This window comes from Pinus tabuliformis, chromosome X, assembly GCF_031772625.1.
Source record: "Pinus tabuliformis cultivar Carrire ecotype Pingquan chromosome X, CPIR1, whole genome shotgun sequence".
NCBI lineage: Eukaryota > Viridiplantae > Streptophyta > Pinopsida > Pinales > Pinaceae > Pinus > Pinus tabuliformis.
This window is the reverse complement of record NC_142308.1, coordinates 433,610,513-433,630,640: the sequence shown is the minus strand read 5'-3', so window position 1 is coordinate 433,630,640 and position 20,128 is coordinate 433,610,513.

The window sequence follows — 20,128 nt, the reverse complement described above, 5'->3', positions numbered from 1 at the left end:
AAAAAAAATTGTATTCAAGTCTCTGTGATTCACTATGAATTGATTAATTTTTTTTTAGAAATTACACCAAAAAAATATTTTGATGGACTCCTTTCTCTTTAACACGTGTGGTGATGACTGACATTTATTAGTTCAAAAGGTCTCAGCCAAAATTTTTTTTTATATGATTTCTTTTAAAAAAACAAAAATAAAAAACTTTACGTAAATCATAAATCACTTTAAACATTATTTTTTTTATCACTGCAAATCTCATTCAAACATGATATTCCAGTAGCTTGACACCAAACAGACTCGACGGAAATAACGTGGAAACACGAAATTATGAGATTTTACAAGGTTCCTCGCAAGATAAATTACTGTTGCACTGGTTATATTTATAACATATATCAATTAATGAATAAATGTTTACCAACTTAAAGAAAGTTTGAGCGATAAATTGTTTTTCATTAATTTAAAAATAGTTTAGAAGATTAATTGTTTTTTAGAATAAATTATATTGATTGGTTTAAAATGCGTAGACAAATGAAGTATCATGTGATTTACTTCAATTTTTTTTGTAAATTTAATATGAATCATAAAAGACTCAATTCAACAAATAAATTGTTTTTTAATAAACTTTTTTCTATAAAATCTCCTAATAAACACTCCCAACTTCTTTACAAACCCATCCCATCCTGCCAAAGGTTTTTAATTGAAATCGGTGAGCTGATGCTATTTCCACACATGTTTTCATACCTACAATTTCTTAACCCTATTTCCTTTTTCAATCCTATATAATTATTCGTCCCATCCATTTTGCTCGCAGCCAAGCTCAACACGGACTCACATTGCTAGGCTTAACGCACAGAACGCCATTTTTATTTCGACTGCAGTTTCCGGAAATGCACAAATAAAAAAGGAAGGAAAAACCAGACTTTGGTATGGTAGCTTCATCCGATCAGATGCCCGATATCCCTCGATCTGATGCACGATCCTCTTGTTTTGTCCACCGGCATCATCGTCGCAGCATTCAGGCATGGCTGAGCTTACAGTCTTCTTCACGCAAACAACATTAAATTCCCCGTCACCAAACACGTCCTGCGTTGCTTAGATAACTCGGAGCTGCGGTGATAATCCGCGTAACGCGCGCATATCCTACAGTGATAATCCGCGTATCTGATGATAAGTCGCATATCCTACGGTGATTATCCGCGTATCAAATGATAACTCGCATATCCAGCGATAATGCGCGTATCCTACGATAAGTCGCATATTCATTACTGATAAGTCGTGTAACAGTCATTTTAGCTCGCAAAACCGTAGAAAACCCGCATATTTGGCCGTGATTACTCCAAAATCCGTTTGAAAACACTCATAAACGTGAAAGACCACTCGCATATTAGTGGAACAACTTGCATATCCTGCGGTGATAACCAGCGTATCGAATCATTGATTCGGTGATAACTAGCGTATTGTATGATATCTCGCGTATCCATTGGTGTTGGCTCGCATATCCATTAAAACCTCGCGTATCCGGTGATAATTCACGTGACTACGGATAACGCGCATATCCTGCAATTCCATATCCGCTGATAACTCGCGTATCCAGTGATAACGCCGATATCCATTGATCATAATGCGCATATCACATTTTAACTCCAGACCATATCACCTATTAACGCGCATATAGGTGATAATGCGCATATCACCTATTAACGCCCATATCCATTAATGATAATGTCCATATTCTGCGGTGAAAACTCCAAATGCAGCGGTGATAATCCGCATTCGTGCAGTAGGGCAACGTGCGAGTGTATCTGTGAAGGGAATGTCCGATTCCGCTCAGCCAGTAGACACCATTGTTGCAGAGATAAATTCATGCAGGACCGAGCAGAAGTTAAGGAAGTTTTTCAGAAACATAAAGCTGCTTTGGCCCAGAAAAAGTATACGCATTTCTTCCACCAATATGGCAGCATCCCTGTTTTTCGGTCACTGTAAACCAGAAATCGAAAGAATCTATGGACATATGCGAGGAAGCCTTGGGAACGCTGGTAATGATTAGCCCTGTACACGAAGAAACTCGTGGATTGATTACTAGTTCTTCTGAGGATTTTCTTTTCATGGTGCGGATTCTTGTAGAGTGAAATCCAAAGGGAAAAACGAAGGCAATTTTGATCGTTCAGGAACTGGCAGCTGCAGACCCTCTATACCGGGAAAAAATGCAAACGACCGACGAATTGACAGAAGGGTTGGTGGAATTGCTCAGAAATGATAAGCGCCTTACTTCTTCACCTGCGAAGGCGGTTACAATTACCACCATTTATTACATAGCAGTGGAGGAAATCAGAAGAGAGAAGCTAGCAGACGGTGGGTCTATTGCTCATTTACTTGAAATAGTTCGTATGGCAGACAAAAACGTTTGTGAACTAGTCTGGGTGCGCTGGATCAGCTTTGCAACTGTCGCAAGGGCTGATCCACTGCACGTGACCATGCTAAGAAAATTCTATGAGCTTCGGACTTTGCAACAGAATTTGCGATGTATATTTTATGGACAATTTGCCGTTACTCGGACAGCCCTTCTATAGCGCTGGACGCACTTCAAGAAGGCTTGTTTCAGAAACTTCTGGTATTGGTGCAGCAGCTTGGATGTGGACAGATAACAAAGAAAAGAGCTCCACACGAACTTCTCGGGCTCTTCAACCATTACAGACAGATGAATCCACGGAATGGGAATGCATGAAAAAGATGGGATTGGGGCAAGTGATGTGGTCTTCTTCAAGCGCATAGGGCTGTTATTCTCTCCTGGAAAGAATTTCAACCTGCTATCAACGCCGACCGTGAAACCTATACACATCTATAGGAGATTAATTAGCCGAAGGCTAAATCGACCCTACGTTGAAGTACCGAAGCTGACTTTAAATTTAAAATATATTTATTCATTTATCAATGGCGTAGATTAAATGTTGTTCGAATATCCTTCGTCTGATACATAGATCGACGGCAGCCATGGAGGGGAGCGCAAAGGATTCCATTAGTAAATTGAAAGTGTGCAAAATTGTGAGCCGCCCCGAGTGGCGCGCGTTAAGTTCAGTGCCGGAGAGGTTTCAGTGAGCGCTCTCGTTTTCCTCGACCGGTTCTTTAGCCTTCCTCTTCGTTTCCATAGCCTCGCCTGTGTGTCCTACCATTTGAAACCAATTAAAATCATCGGTCAATTAACACAGTCGATTGATCGCCCTGCTCCTCCACGTAGTCGATTAACACAGTGGATTGATCACCCTGCTTCTCCACGTGGTTAATTGTCCCTCCCCATTGTGATTAATGGGGACTTTTGATGATTTTTCTGCAGATGACAGTAAAATGCAGACCATCCATAATAAAACCCTATATACTGATATATCATTTTTTTTTAATAATATAACCCATGGTTTTTTCTTCTGGGAAAAAACAAAAAATATTAGAGTACAAATCGTAGAAGAAGAGTTATACTACGACCATATTGATTGGTAATGACAATAATATCTTTGCTCACACAGTATCCATTACGCCAAGAACATTACCCCTCCGTTATTATGATGGGGTGACGTAGCAATCATAATGAGAACAACAAGGAGTCATCTAAGCTGGTTGAAAAATTGTCTAGATTGTTAAGTGGTTGGAATTCAAGTAAAAAAATTTTAAAAAATCTTGTAGAAACGGTATTTGAATTATATTTTTAATGATAGAAATGGATTAACACCATAAAAATATTTAAAACACTTAAAATTTTGAAATTTAACAACTATAAAGTGATTTTCAAAAATCTTAGCTAAATTTTCTTTAAATATAACCGAAATTTCTATAACTTTTCAAAACAACTCAACCTCGTTAGATTACACGAAACAACAATATTGGCTTCAACACGGATTACGAGTTATTCATGCTCTAACAGGGCAACCCCTATCCCGATTGCAGATGGCAGCGCCTAACCAGCCATATATCGCGTATTCAATGCACCCGGAGATGCACGGGACATAGCCCGTTAACACGCAAATTGCCTTTTTTTATTTAGTGACGAGTTTTCAAATTCGTGTGTTAACAGATTATCTCTCGTGCATCTCCGGGTGCATTGAATACGCGATATATGGCTGGTTAGGCGCTGCCATTGCAGATTACCAGAACCTGCTATGGCCCACCTTTCCGTCTCCGTTTACATAAACGAACATGTGCATTAATTACCAAAGTTAATTATTAAAGAAACCTCTGCAAAGTGTATCATGGCGTACATAGAGCATACAACGGCCGCGGTTTTCCAGAATGAGCATCGACATCATATAGCCACAACGGTTTTCCCGAATGACCATCAATGCTTACTTCTATGGTCTTACAATGACCATCGCATATACTCATCCATGGAGCATCCCGCCCAGTCTCTTCAATTTTCGAAAAGCAATTCCGCCCATTTCAAATTTGAATTTTGAATCAATTTTAAAAACTTTACCTAGTGATTTTTTTTCAGAAGAAAAAAACATCATAGCTTTATATTAAGGATATATAAAGGTCTTGGATACATAAACTCAGAAAGACTGATACGGCTTGGATGCCCAGACCTCATTCATATTGATGCATGACAATTCCATACCGGCAAACTAATGCCTACCATCATTTTCAGAAAGACCCGGATCAGGAGAGCGACAGAAGAGCATATGAGAAGAGACTAAAACTTCTCCCGGATTAATAGAGTTGTGACCCAAAACTTTACAAACTATACCAAAAAAGAAAATCCATCAAGTACAATAGGATGAGAGCAGTTGCGCCCAGCCTACTGTAAGAGGAACCATGTTCAAAAAGAGCAAGTGACATTCAGGGACAGAGTCCGCTTGCAGATCAAAAATCACGACATCAAAAGAGAAACATATTTTTGCAGAAAGTTGTTAATGGTAGGACTCATGACAGGCCAGAATACGCTGGAAGATAGCCTGGATAGGCTCCTTAGAGTCTTGGAAAGTGTGCGCATTCCTCCAGTTCCATAGATGCCAGCAGGTGATTATGAACAACGATCTCCTAGAGGGGGGTTGCCCACTCCACCAAAGAAAGCCTTCCTGAACAGAAGAGAAACAGATGTGAGGGAAAACAAAATATGTAGACAAATCATACCAGATTATAAGGGACGATGGGCACTGGAAGAACATGTGTAGGTTTGTTTCCGAAGCTTTCAGGCACATCGAGCATCTGCTTGGACCCTGCCAACATCTCCTTTGCAATGTCTCCCATGTAAGGTTTTTGTTCCAAAATAACAACCAGGAGAAGATAACCATCTTCATCGGACAAGCAGCTTTCCAAAAACACGTAGGAAAAAATGGATGTGGATTCCCAGAAACAACAGAAATCATGTCTTCATATATGTTCTTAACGCTGACCGGCTTATGGATGGACCATACCAAGCTATCATGAGTGCCTGTCCTGGAAACCCCCAAGCATGTAAGTCTCTCCTTTGCCGACAGCCATAAAGGAAGCTTCTGTTGAGGCAGATGAAGCTCCTCCCCGTCCTTCCAGATCGGTGAGGCACCTGACCATCCCTTGATCAGCTTGTCCCACGTAAAGATCCCCAGCCTATGAAATTCATGAAGCAGCGGATGAGGGATTGAGAAACCCTTGCCAGATAAAATGGAGTCGAAGGCAATAAAAATATTAGATCCAGAATATAGAGTCCAGCTAAATTTTCCCATGAAAAAAGGTTGAACTTTTCGTAAGCTTTTCCATATCAACGAGCCATTTCTGGTTCCCAAGGTCCGCTTTCTGTACCAAAATTCTACAGATTTTCCTTTGAGATATTTTGTCTTTATGAGATTACTCCACGGCCCGTCCCCAAATATGCCTCTGTGGAGAGATTTGCAGAGAAGTGCGTTTCCAAAGGAACGAATGTTTTTCAAGCCCCATCCACCCCTACATTTTGGAACAGCGATGGACGCTATCTTGAGGAGAAGGATTTTACTCTGATATGCATGACCTCCCCAAAGAAAGTTAGCAATCAACCTGTTCATCTGCTTAATAAAACTGTTGGGAAGATAGAAAATGATTGACAGAGGACTGAGTGTGCTAATATAAGCCTACCAGCAAGTGAGAGGAATTTCAAATCTTCTTTGCCCGTCAAATGAAAATTTGATGGAATTTCAAATCTTCTTTGACCGTCAAATGAAAATTTGATGATGGTTTTACAATTTTCATGCTTTTCATTTTAAGTTTTATCTAAATTTACGACTGTAAATTTTTTTGTATAGAAATTGTCTTTGCAACTATTTTTATATCTCAACTTTCATTAATTTATTTCTAAAAAAATTCATTTTGACATTTTTTAATAAATTTTTTATTTAATATACACTTGTTAATAAAGCACATTTTTTTATAATCATTAATCTTTAAAAAGTTAAATGAATTTCCAGATGAAATGAACAGCACTTCAAATTTGAAAGTTGCTCACCACACCTTCGAAGGAATCCTAGAACACTCAATATTTTTTAGGTTTTTACAACTGGAAATTACAATTTCAAGAAATCCCTACCCAATTTAAAGCAAAATTAACAAAAATAAATAAATAAATAAAATATGACTAGGAAAAAAAGAAAAGCTCTTACTACTCCTTTAAACTGCTAAATTAACCTACTTAAAAAATCATGAATAAATAAAAAATCAACATCAAACTTTTTATATTAAATCTCATCGCATCACAGTAAAATAAATATATTTTGTGTATATAATCGTTTAATAACTAACTTGGAAAGGGGCATGGAAAAAAGGCTTCTGTCAAGTTTATAATCGTTTAATAACAACTCGGAAAGGGGTATGGCTAAAAAAACTTGAGTTTATTTTATTCGCCCTATTTTATGAGAAATATAAAGGCATGTTCACAACAAAATTAACTTAATCTTTGAAATTTAAATGACCATTTATTTTTAGATTTTATTTTACTTGCCCTTATTTTATAATAAATAATCCAAAATTGAAATGACCATTTATCTGGCCACGTGGCTTTGGATTGACGGTGAATGGGTGCAATGTTAAGGCACTCCTTGCCATAGATCATTGGTTCAAATCCTTGGTGGATGCTTACCTACCAAAATGGAAAAATGACCATTTATCTAATATTTAGGCAACATTGTGTCTCTTTTCTCTTTTATATTTGTATTATACATGCTCTGCATTGTACATTTATTTTCTCTTTTATATTTGTATTATACGCGATGCTTACCTACCAAAATGGAAAAATGACCATTTATCTAATATTTAGGCAACACTGTGTCTCTTTTCTCTTTTATATTTGTATTATACATGTTCGACCATTTATCTAATATTTAGGCAACACTGTGTCTCTTTTCTCTTTTATATTTGTATTATACATGTTCTGCATTGTACATTTATTTAGGGAACCATCCCTGGTGGATGCTTACCTACCAAAAAAGAAAAATGACCATTTATCTAATATTTAGGCAACACTGTGTCTCTTTTCTCTTTTATATTTGTATTATACATGTTCTGCATTGTACATTTATTTAGGGAACCATTTTTTCCCGCAAACTATGAAAAAAATGACCATTTATCTAATATTCAGGCAACACTGTGTCTTTTCTCTTTTATATTTGTATTATACATGTTTTGCATTGTACATTTATTTTCTCTTTTATATTTGTATTATACACGTTCTGCATTGTACATTTATTTAGGGGACCATTTTTTTCTGCAAATGATGAAAAAAAAGGACCGTTTATCTAATATTCAAGCAACACTGTGTCTCTTTTCTCTTTTATATTTGTATTATACACGTTTTGCATTGTACATTTATTTAGGGAACCATTTTTTTCCGCACGATGAAAAAAATGACCATTTATCTAATATTCAGGCAACACTGTGTCTCTTTTCTCTTTTATATTTGTATTATACACGTTATGCATTGTACATTTATTTATGGAACCATTTTTTTCCGCAAACGATGATAAATAAATATAAGAAGTTTTGAATTATTGATCGGAGAGTCCACAGTTTTTGTATTTTTGTACCGACGTTTCGAATCCCAAATGGGATCCATCTTCAGGATAAGAGAATGATGATGACAGAAGAGCAGCTAAGAAGTAATAATAAATAGTGATGAGGAAGAAACAATTGGAATAACCTACTGTCGGCTGAATTAATAATTTTTATTTTTATATAATTTAATTTTTACCAATTAATTTGTTTTAATATATAATATTAATGGTTTTTAAATTTTATTTAGTTTTGATATAATATAACTAATTTTAACATGAAATTAATATTAACTTAAAATGAAATTGATTATTACCTAAGGGAATTTTAAATTAAAATGGAATTAATTATGAAACTAGGGAGAAATTAATTCTAAGTAATTTATTTAAATTTTTATTATTATTAAATTATTAATTAATTATGTTCATTATATTCTTATTATATTAATTAATTTGATATTAACATAGGGAATTTTTAATTTATTAATCTTAATTATTAATTAATTAATAACTAATTAATTAGTTACATTAATTATATTATTGATATATAATTAATATTAATAGTATATATTTATTAATATTAATTAATTATTATTAATTGTATTATTACTAATAAATTAATTAATATTAATAAGATTAATTATTATTAATAAAATTAATTATTAATTATATTATTATTAATATAAAATTAATTATATAAATTAATTATATTAATTATTATTATTAATTAGTTAATTGTTTAATTATATTATTATTTCTCAATATATTAATTGAATTATTATTAATATTAATTATATTATTAATATTAATTTGATTTAATATATAATACTAATTAATATGAGATTAATATTATTATAATATTATTATATTTAATTTTTATTTTTATATAATTTTTATTTAATTTTTATTTTTATATAATTTAATATTAATTTTATTTTTAATTTTTAACAATTAATTTGTTTTAATATATAATATTAATGAGTTTTTAAATCTTTATTTTGTTTTGATATAATATAATTAATTTTAACATGAAATTAATATTTAACCTAAAATGAAATTGGTTATTACTTAAGGAAAATTAAAACTGAAATGGAATTAAATATGAAACAAATTTAATTCTAAGAAATTAAATTAAATTATTAATATCATTAAATTATTAATATTAATTATTAATTAATTATATTAATTATATTATTATTATATTAATTAATATGAAATTTTATATTAACCTAGGGAATGTTTAAATTATTAATCTTAATTATTAATTAACTAATAACTAATTAATTAGTTACATTAATAATATTATTAATATCAATAGTATATATTATTAATATATAATTAATATTAATCAATTATTTATTATTAATTATAATATTACTAATAAATTAATTAATATTAATAAAATTAATTATCATTAATAAAATTAATTATTAATTATATTATTAATATATTAATTAATATTAATAAAATTAATTATATTAATTAAATTAATTATTATTATTAATTAATTATTTAAATTATATTAATTATATTATTATTTCTCAATATATTAATTATATTATTATTAATGTTAATTATATTATTAATATTAATTTGATTTAATATATAATATTAATTAATATGAGATTAATATTATTATAATTTTACCTAGGGAATAATAACCCTAAAGAGAAATTGATAATAATCTAGGGAAAAATTAATACTAGAAGGGAATTAATTTACTAACTAGGTTTAATGAATTCTAGAAATTAATTTAATAACTAGGGTTAATCGAAATTCTATACCTAGATCTAAAAGAAAACAAAGACTGAAGACACAAGAAGGGAGGGGGATAACTTACCTGCTGAGGTCCTTACCCGGGGGTGCGCTTGCGATTTTTATTTCCTTGATCAAGGGAAGCCAGCTGCCGCTAATCTCCAAGCCATTATCTCTGTTTAGATTATGAGGATGTTTGATAATTTCAAGCGCTTCTCTCATCTTTCGTCTCTGTTGTTGCTCCTCCCTAGCGATAATTGATGCGCCTTCCAGACATATATGATGTTTAGTTTTTAAGGAGTGCTCAGCGAGGGCTGAAGTACGAGATCTTTCGTTCTTAATATCTGCGCCATGTTCCTTGAGTCTCGTCTGGAGGGATCGACCTGTTTCACCAATGTAGCATTTTCCACACGAACACTCTATTTTATAAACTCCTTTAAGCTGCTGTTTGTCGATATCATCTTTAACGGACTTCAAACTTTGTCTGATAGTACCTGGGGCTGAGAAATGAGTGATAATGTTTTTCTTTTTTAGAACTTTGGCGATTTTGTCCGTAATCCCATGGATATATGGTAGAAAAACAATACCACAATTAGGCTCGTCCTGAGCCTTAGGCTCATGAGACAACAGTTTTCTTTCCGCTTTCTCTATCGCCTTTTTAATTTCCTGCTCCTTGTAGCCTATACTTTTAAAAGTTAAGATTAGATGCTTCTTCTCTTCTTCCAGGTGTTCTGAGTCGGAAATTCGAAGGGCTCTGATGGCCAGCGTGTTTAGAACACCAACCTTCTGCGCAGGGTGATGGTGGGAATCAGCATGGAGGTAATTCTCTGTGTGGGTTGATTTCCTGAAAACCTTATGGCCCAAAGAGCCATCATCCTTTCTGATGATTAGGACGTCTAAAAACGGAATGCTCTTGTTTTCTTCAAGTTCCATTGTAAACTTTATATCTGGAGAGATCGAGTTTAAGTGAGTGAAAAACTTTTCGAGTTCTGCTTTACCATGAGACCATTTTATATTGGTGTCATCGACAAATCGCTTCCACCAGGATGGTTTCAAAGGATATGAATTCAGGGCCTTCTTTTCAAAGTATTCCATGTAAAGGTTGGCCACTATTGGTGAAAGGGGGGACCCCATTGCCACACCGGATGTCTGTTCATAAAATACTCCTTGGAACGTGAACACAGTCGACCTTAGGCAGATCTCAGCTAGCTTTGCAGTCTCAGGATCAGCAACTTCTTTTATAACCTGAATGGCTTCATCAAGAGGGATCTTAGTGAATAAGGATACCACGTCGAAGCTTACAAGGATATCATCATGTTCTAATTTTTCATTCTTAATAAGATTCACAAAGTCTTGGGAGTCCTTGATGAAGGAATCAGTGTTTCCGACAAGGGGCTTGAGAATTTTTGCAACATATTTCGCAAGCTCATAGGTTGGGGAACCAATAGTATTAACTATTGGTCTAAGGGGGACCCCTTCCTTGTGGATTTTGGGTAATCCATAGATTCTGGGAATAGTTTCACAGGAGGGGATCAACTTTTTCTTTAACTTTTCGTCGAGGTTTGAATTCGAGATAATCTTCTTCACATCCTTCACGATTTTGGGGATGGGATTGCTGCTTAGCTTCTTATAACTCCCACAATTTAGGTGATCATTCATTCTTCTTAGATTCAAGAGCCAAGGTTAAGAAGAAGAACCATAAGTTTAACCACATTATAACATAAAGCAACTTTAAGGTTTAGAAGAGAGTGTGGTTCAAATGAGTTAATTTATATTATGAATGGTGCAGAATCTAGATAATGTTGAAATAAAACACCATAATAAAGACATGAGAAAAACTCTTGAAATTATAACTTAAAAAATCAAGAAATCTATTGTACCAGTGACAATCGCTTTGAGAGCTTACCTACCAAAAAAAAATGACCATTTCTCTATTATTCAGGGAACATTGTGTCTCTTTTATATTTGTATTATACACGTTCTGCATTGTACATTTATTTAGGGAACCATTTATTTCCGCAAATGACGATAAATAAATATAAGAAGTTTTGTTCTTCTTAGATTCAAGATCCAAGGTTAAGAAGAAAAACCATAAGTTTAACCACATTACAACATAAAGCAACTTTAAAGTTTTGAAGAGAGTGTGGTTCAAATGACTTAGGTAATTTATATTATGAATGGTGTAGAATCCAGATAATGTTGAAATAAAACACCATAATAAAGACATGAGAAAAACTCTTGAAATTATAACTTAAAAAAATCAAGAAATCTATTGTACGAGTGACAATCGCTTTGAGATTGGAAGCTATAAATGAAGAATATGAGTCAATTATGAAAAATGATGTCTGGAATGTGATCCCTAGACCCCAGGACAAATCGGTTGTCACCTCTAAGTGGCTCTACAAAATCAAGCGTGGAGTTGATGAAGTGCAGAAAAGTTCAGGGCTCGCTTTGTTGCTCGAGGCTTCTCTCAAAAGGAAGGTGTAGATTACTATGAGATATTTGTACCTGTTGCCTGATACAGCACCATCCGCTCGATCATAACCCTTGCTACCTTGCAAGGATGGAACCTACATCAGATGGATGTCAAGACTGCTTTATTGCATGGTTCAATCAAAGAGGAAGTCTATGTGGAACAACCCGAGGAGTTTGAGGTTCATGATCAGGAATCTCATGTATGCAGGTTGAAGAAAGCTCTCTATGGATTGAAGCAAGCACCTCGAGCTTGGTATGAGAGGATCGATAGCTATCTGATGAAGTTGGGATTCACTAGAAGTGAAGTCGATCCAAACCTTTACTTTAAGGTTGAAAATGATAAACCTCTCATTCTGGTACTTTATGTGGATGACCTCTTTCTGACCGGTGCAAACCCTCTTATTCACAAATGTAAGAGGGAGTTGGCTTCTGAATTTGAGATGAAGGACCTAGGACCATTGCACTATTCCCTAGGGTTGGAGGTCTGGCAAAAGGCAGGTGAAATTTTCCTCTCTCAAGGAAAATATGTTGTGAAGATATTGGAAAGATTTGGGATGGTGGACTGCAAGCCTGTGACTACTTTGATGGAACTTAACTTTAAGAAGTTATGTGGTAGTGCTGTTGGACCTGAATTGGGAAATGCTTCTGAGTATCGTCAACTCATAGGAGCACTGATGTTATTGGTGAACTGTCGTCCGGACGTATGTTTTGTAGTTAACACATTGAGCCAATATATGGTTGAGCCTCATCATATACCTTAGATTGGTGCGAAGAATATTTTGAGGTATCTTCGGGGCACAATCACTCATGGACTGAGATACACTGCTAGAGATGTGAGGTTGCATGGTTATTCTGATGCTAATTGGGCTGGCAGTGTGGTGGATCACAAGAGCACTTCTAGATGCTATTTTTCTTTGGGTTCTGCTTCGATGTCCTGGATGAGCAGGTAACAGAAATCAGTTGCCTTGAGCAAGGCTGAGGCCGAATATATAGCTGCTAGTATGGCCTCCTGTGAAGCTGTCTGGTTGAGGAAGCTCTTTAGTGAGCTATTTGGACATGTGTTGGCCACCGTGATCCTCTGCGACAACTAGAGTGGGATCTGATTATCAGAGAATCCCATGTTTCATGATCGCTCCAAGCATATAGATATTAGGCACCACTTTATCCAGGATATGGTATAACGAGGAACAATAAGGCTACATCACATTGGGACTGATGAGCAGGTCGTCGATATTTTGAAAAGGCCCCTAGGGAAGGTCAAGTTCTTGGCCTTTCGAGAACGACTTGGAGTCGTGGAGAGACCCTCTTATGAAGGTCATGTATGAGATGGACATTGAGCTCTGGGAGCTCCGAGGGGCTTGGGGTACTTCTTGGAGCGATGAGCAACCATAGGGTGAGTGGTTCAGGCTTCGCCTAGTGGTTTTCTTAAGTAGTGGAAGCTGATTCAAACTAACCTTTCCCGTTACTGAAGTCCCATCATTGAATTAAATCCTAGGGTGAAAAACAACAAATCTTTTGTGAAAATATGATTTTATTAAGAAATTGCAGCTATAATATGATCTCTGTATATATCAATCTCAAATTCGCATCAACGCCCTCCCAACTAACGAAACAAAATATGGTCATGAAATATATGGTCTGGCAGAACCCAGATGAAAGATACACCAAATGAATGAATATGCTACATGCCCGGCATGGACGAAATTCACAAAACAACAATCTTTACTTTCACAACAAAGTCTCCTCTTCTTCAATATTCCAAGTTTACTGAAATGGATGGTCCCTCACTCTGCCCACACTCTTTAAACTTCCTCTGCAAACACTAACGAATTTCTATATATAAAAAATCCAGAACACAACACCTTTTCTACCTTTTCTTTGCCAACCCGCTGGCCTTGTATCCATTTAGGCTTTCACAGAATTTAATGTAAAGAAACACTAATTTACTTTGGGGGGCTAAATACCCTGCTAATATCTCAGTTAAGAGCACATAAATTCATTAAATCTGCAGCGTATAACTGCACTTTTATTACCAAGGTCCAATCTCACCATTTTCAAAGACTTTTCCTATCATATTATCAAACTGTGGATTCAGAATCTGGAAATGGGAACTTAGCACGGTCATGCCTGGAAGGTAGGCTAGAAAATAAATTATTAGCAGAATGATATTCTATATGTTCTATGGTGATATTTAATTAATTAGTACCTACTACGGGCTTCAACCAGGTACCATAAATTATGACGGATTGAATTTGAATTTGAACGTCAGTTTGACAGGTTATCCATCTATGAGCCCCATCAAACTTGACGTTGAAATTTTTTTATCATAGGTCAAATACGTTCTGAAACATGAAATACGTCCTATAGGGTTTCAAAACCATTAAGGAAGGTTTTTTTTTTTCTTTTTTCCATTTCTTATGATTTACGTTATGTTTATCTCAATTTCAATTAAATTGGTACAAATTAATTGAGATCAATATAAAACTGAAGCAAGACACTAAAAACAAATATGATGGTTAATATGAAGAAAAGGTTACCACTATTGAGAGTGGAGTCTAACATAGAGGAAACACAAATACCACTCTTTAACACAGTAGGAAACAAAATTGCAAATTATTCGATAACGGTACGTGGAGTAGGGTACAATGGTTGTTTGTAATCGCAAGTGAAGGTTGGTTGCCATGTCTAAACCTTGTACATCAAGTAAGTGAGAGCTTTTATTGGAAACACAACCTTCAACTCATTAATGGACCTTCGTTTCCTCATCCTACCATAACAGTGGAGGATTCAACATGATCACGGGGTTCTTCTATGGCATATTTTCTTTAAAAGGGCACTTACAACATAGGTGAGAGATTGGTATTTGTAAAATGCAAAACAATATAAGGCATAGGTAGATCAGAAAACTAAGACAAACACCTAAAAAAAATTCACAATGATCCTACCAAATGTAAACAACATATTTAGCAAGACTTCTCAAAACAATGTAGAGCAAAAAGAAGCTATTAAGGGTCTAGAATCAAGTCAGAACAAAACAAAATGTTTTGTGTCAAACAAAGAAGATAACAAATTAGATAATCATGACAAAAAAAACATATATAGTCCCACATCAACACCATTAATGCGGTCATCGGGGATGGAAGAACTCATGAGCATGAAAAGGAGACTCGAAGTTTTGGAAGCGAAAAGGTGGTATGAAGGCAACAAAGTAAATGAAATTGTGGAGGTCAAGGGAAAATTAGAGAGAGAAAATAAAGATCTTAAGGAACAAATCGCAAACATGCAAGGTAAAATTGAAGAAGGGCAGCAAGAAGTGACTGCCTTGAAACAAGAATTAGAGAAGATAAGGGTAATCGACCTTGAGAAGTCAAAATTGGTAAAAGAAGAGGACACAACACAAATAAAGGAGTTTCAGTTAACATTGGCCAAACTGGAAACTAAAGAAAACCAACTAAAAGATTGGATAGAAGAGGCTAAATCATGGTCACAAGTTGTAAGTGGATCAATAAACAATAGAAATGTAAGAGGGATGAAGAGATAGATATGTGAGAGTTATCTTGAGGAGTATAGATGATAAGAATATGATCCTTAGAAATAGAGGATTGCTTAGAGGCACATGCATCTACCTAGATGAGGACTTGATTCTTGCTCAACAAGATCAACAAAGAAAGGAGTGAAAAAAAAGTGAAAGCAACAAGAAATGAGGGAAAGTGGGCATGGTTGAAGAATGGGAAATCTCAAATCAGTGACTGTGTTATGAAACCAGCTCAAGAAAAGATAGAAAAGATAGATCAACGCCTTAGAATTCAGCCTCTTCGAGGGGGAAACCTCCTTTACATTACATAAATGAACAATTCTTGGATGATACAAATGACAAAACCTCCTTTCTATATATAGGAGTCTAAGGAGTCACAATATAATCCAACCGACCTAACAATAATAATATAAAGCCACAAAAATAACAATAGAGGGATTCTATGGGGCACAGAAATAACAATATGGGGGTAATAGGGGCACAACAATATAAATAAGGGGTATAACTACAATAGTAATGGGGTAATCACTAGTATTATAGGGACCCAACATGCCCTCTCCTTCAAAAAAGTGTTGTCCTCAACGCTTGAGTAGTTCTGGATACTTCTGCATAAAATTCTCATCCTCCCATGTGGAATCTTCAGCGGATAAGTTCTTCCACTTGATAAGATACTCTGAAATTGATCGATTTCGTAGCTGTCGAGTTCTTGTTTCTGTGACTGCTTCCGGTTCCAATATAATTTTTCCTTCCTCGTCAAGTTCTGGCAATATTGTTTGAATTGGGAGCTTGTCACCTATAACCTTCTTTAAACATGAAACATGGAAAACTGGGTGCAATCGAGAAGCTGCAGGAAGCTCCAATTTGTATGCCATAGTACCAATCTTTTGCAACACCTTGTACGGACCATAATACTTTGGTGATAATTTATTATCCTTCTTAGCTTGCTTTAGGGACATTTGCTTATATGGTTGTAGCCGTAGGAATACCCAATCACCTACATCAAAACTTCTTTCACTGCGATGTTGATCTGCCTGTTGTTTCATTCTATTTTGTGCCAACACGAGGTTATCCTTTAAGAGTTGGAGGACTTGTTGTTGATGTTCGATGTGATGTTCCACTGCCTGAACCTTAGAATTTTCTCTTAAATATGATGTGATGGATGGTGGTTGATACCCATAAAGTGCCATAAATGGGGTCATTTTTGTTGCTGTATGGAAGGAAGTGTTATACCACCATTCAGCCAGAGGCAACCATTTGACCCATTGTGTCTGTTTATCAGATACAAAGCAACGAAGATATCCTTCCAAACATTTGTTTACTATCTCAGTTTGCCCATCAGATTGAGGATGATAAGATGAGCTATGAGCTAACTGAGTACCAAGACAAGAAAATAATTCTGTCCAAAAATTTCCAGTGAAAATGGGATCTCTGTCACTTACAATAATCTTTGGGTTTCCATGTAGCTTTTGAACTGTTTCCATAAATGCAGTAGAAACTGTACTGGCTTTAAATGGATGTGATAATGCACAAAAGTGTGCATACTTGGTAAGTCTGTCAACTACCACCATGATGACACTCTTTCCCTCAGACTTGGGTAAACCTGTGATAAAATCCATTGAAACCTCCTCCCAACGTTGGCTTGGAATGGATAAAGGTTGTAATAGACCTGGTGTCTTAATTGTTTCAACTTTATTTTGCTGGCAAACCAAACATTCCGCCACAAACTTTTGAATATCTGATTTAAGGCCATCCCAAAAAATTCCTTCTTAACCCTGTGGTAAGTTTTTAAAAATCCTGAGTGCCCTCCTAAGGGAGAAGTGTGCAATTCCATAAGAATCTTTTGTTTTAGCTGGGAATTCTTACAGAGGTATAAGCGATCTTTGTACCATAACGAATCATTTTGCCAGCTAAATGTATCAGAAGTACTGGAATCTTGTTGTAGCTTTCGAATAAGTGCCCACACTTCTTCGTCATTCTTCCATTCCTCCCTTGCTTCGTTTATCCAATCTGGTTGGATAATAGAAATGGCACACAACAATGCTTCCACATCCTCATCCTTTCTTGAGAGTGCATCTGCCACCACATTTTGCTTCCCTTTTTTGTAGATGATTTCAAAGTCATAACCCAACATCTTTGTGACCCACTTTTGTTGCTCTTCAGAGGATAATCTTTGTTCTAAAAAGTATTTAAGGCTATCATGATCCGTTTTTACCTTGAAGTGTCTTCCCATTAGGTAGGGTCGCCATTTCTTAAGTGCATGGAGTATTGCCAACATTTCCTTCTCATAAATAGCTTTGCTTAAAAACTTTCCCTTGATTGGACGACTTTCAAAAGCAATGGGTCTTTCATCTTGCATTAGAACAGCACCAATTCCATTTCCTGAAGCATCACATTCCACAATAAAGGTTTTTGTGAAGTCCGGTGTAGCTAAGACCGGTGCTTGGCACATTGCCTCTTTAAGATGTTCAAAGGCCTTTGTTGCTTCCGGAGTCCATGAAAATGAATCTTTCTTCAATAATGTTGTTAGAGGTGCTGCTATTCTCCCATAATTCTTAACAAACTTGCGATAATACCCTGTCAACCCAAGAAATCCTCGCAGATGCTTTATGGATGTGGGGATTTTCCATTCCTTAATGGCTTTAATTTTGCTAGGGTCTACCTTAACTCCTTCATGAGATACAATATGACCCAAATATTCCACCTCCTGGACTCCAAAGAAACATTTGGATCTTTTTGCATATAATTGTTTCTCCTCCAATAGTTGTAGCACCCTGTCAACATGTTCAACATGATCCTTCCAAGACTTGCTGTAGATTAGTATATCATCAAAAAATACTAACACAAATTTTCTAAGGAATGGTTTGAAAATTGAATTCATCAAACCTTGAAATGTTGAAGGTGCATTGGTAAGGCCAAAAGGCATGACCAAAAATTCATAATGACCCTCATGAGTTCTAAATGCCGTTTTCGGAATGTCTTCAATCTTCATTCTGATTTGATGATATCCCGAACGAAGATCCAACTTGGTGAAGTAAATTGATCCATGCAATTCATCCAGTAATTCATCAATAACAGGAATGGGGAACTTATCTTTAATAGTGAGCTTGTTGAGCTCCCTATAATCCGGACACATGCGCCATGATCCATCCTTCTTGTGCACCAATACTACTGGAGCTGAGAAAGAACTTTGACTCGGTTGAATTATACCAGCCTCTAGCATTTCTGCAACCATACGTTCAATTTCACTTTTTGGACATAGGGATATCTGTACGGCCTGATGTTTGGAGGAACACTTCCTGGAATCAGATGAATAGCATGATCATGATCACGCATAGGTGGGAGACCTTTTGGAGTCTCAAATACCTTGGAATGATTGTCCAGGACTTTTTGGAGATCTGGAGAAATAGATGATTCCAATGTGGAAACATCTAGCGAACATAATTGTGCAATTACACCTCTTTGCTCCTTTTTTAGAAGCTTTGTCATGCCATTAGAGCTGATTATCTTTCCTGGTTTCCCTGCAATACCCCTTAATTCAACTTCCTTTCCTTCCGTAGAAAATTTGATGAAAAGTTCTTGAAAATTAAAAGCTATTGTACCCAAGGATTGTAGCCATTGGACTCCTAGTACAACATCAGCACCTCCCATTGGAATGGAAAGCATTGGGCTAGTCAATACATATTCTCCCATGGATAGCTTGATATTATGGCACTTTCCAGAGCAATTTATTGTTCCTCCATTTGCAATCATCACTTGACACTCTGGTGCTGGATATAGGAAGCAATTCAATTCTTTTGCTACCCTACAATGAATAAAATTGTGGGTGCTTCCTGAATCAATCAACACTATTACCTTTTTCTTCTTGATTTGTCCTTCTATCTTGATGGTTTGAGGAGTGGTAATTCCCGCCAATGCATTACAAGATATGGTCGGATTTATTTGTTCTTCATCTAGGCTTTGTTCCTGGAGTATATCTTCTTCTTTTGACCTTTCTTGCTCCTTTTCTTCTTCCTCTTCACAATCTATGTAGAATAATTTCTTCTCAGCACACTTATGACCTTTAGTGTATTTGCTATCACAACTGTAACAAAGCCCTTTTGCTCTTTTTTCTTCCAATTGTTGTGGTGTCAACCTTATAGGTTGTGGAAGACTAGGGGCAACAACACTTCCGTCTTTATAGTTGTGAGTGGTATGCTTCCTGGTTGCCATAATTTTGCTTTCCATTTTTCTTGCTAACCTGAATGCCTTCTCTAATGAATCAGGTTCCCAAAGGCGAACATCATGTTGGATATTATCCTTTAAAGACCCTATGAACACATCAATCCTATGCTCCTCTGGAATATCTTTTACCCTTATGTTCAATTTTTGGAACTCCTCAATGTGCTCCATT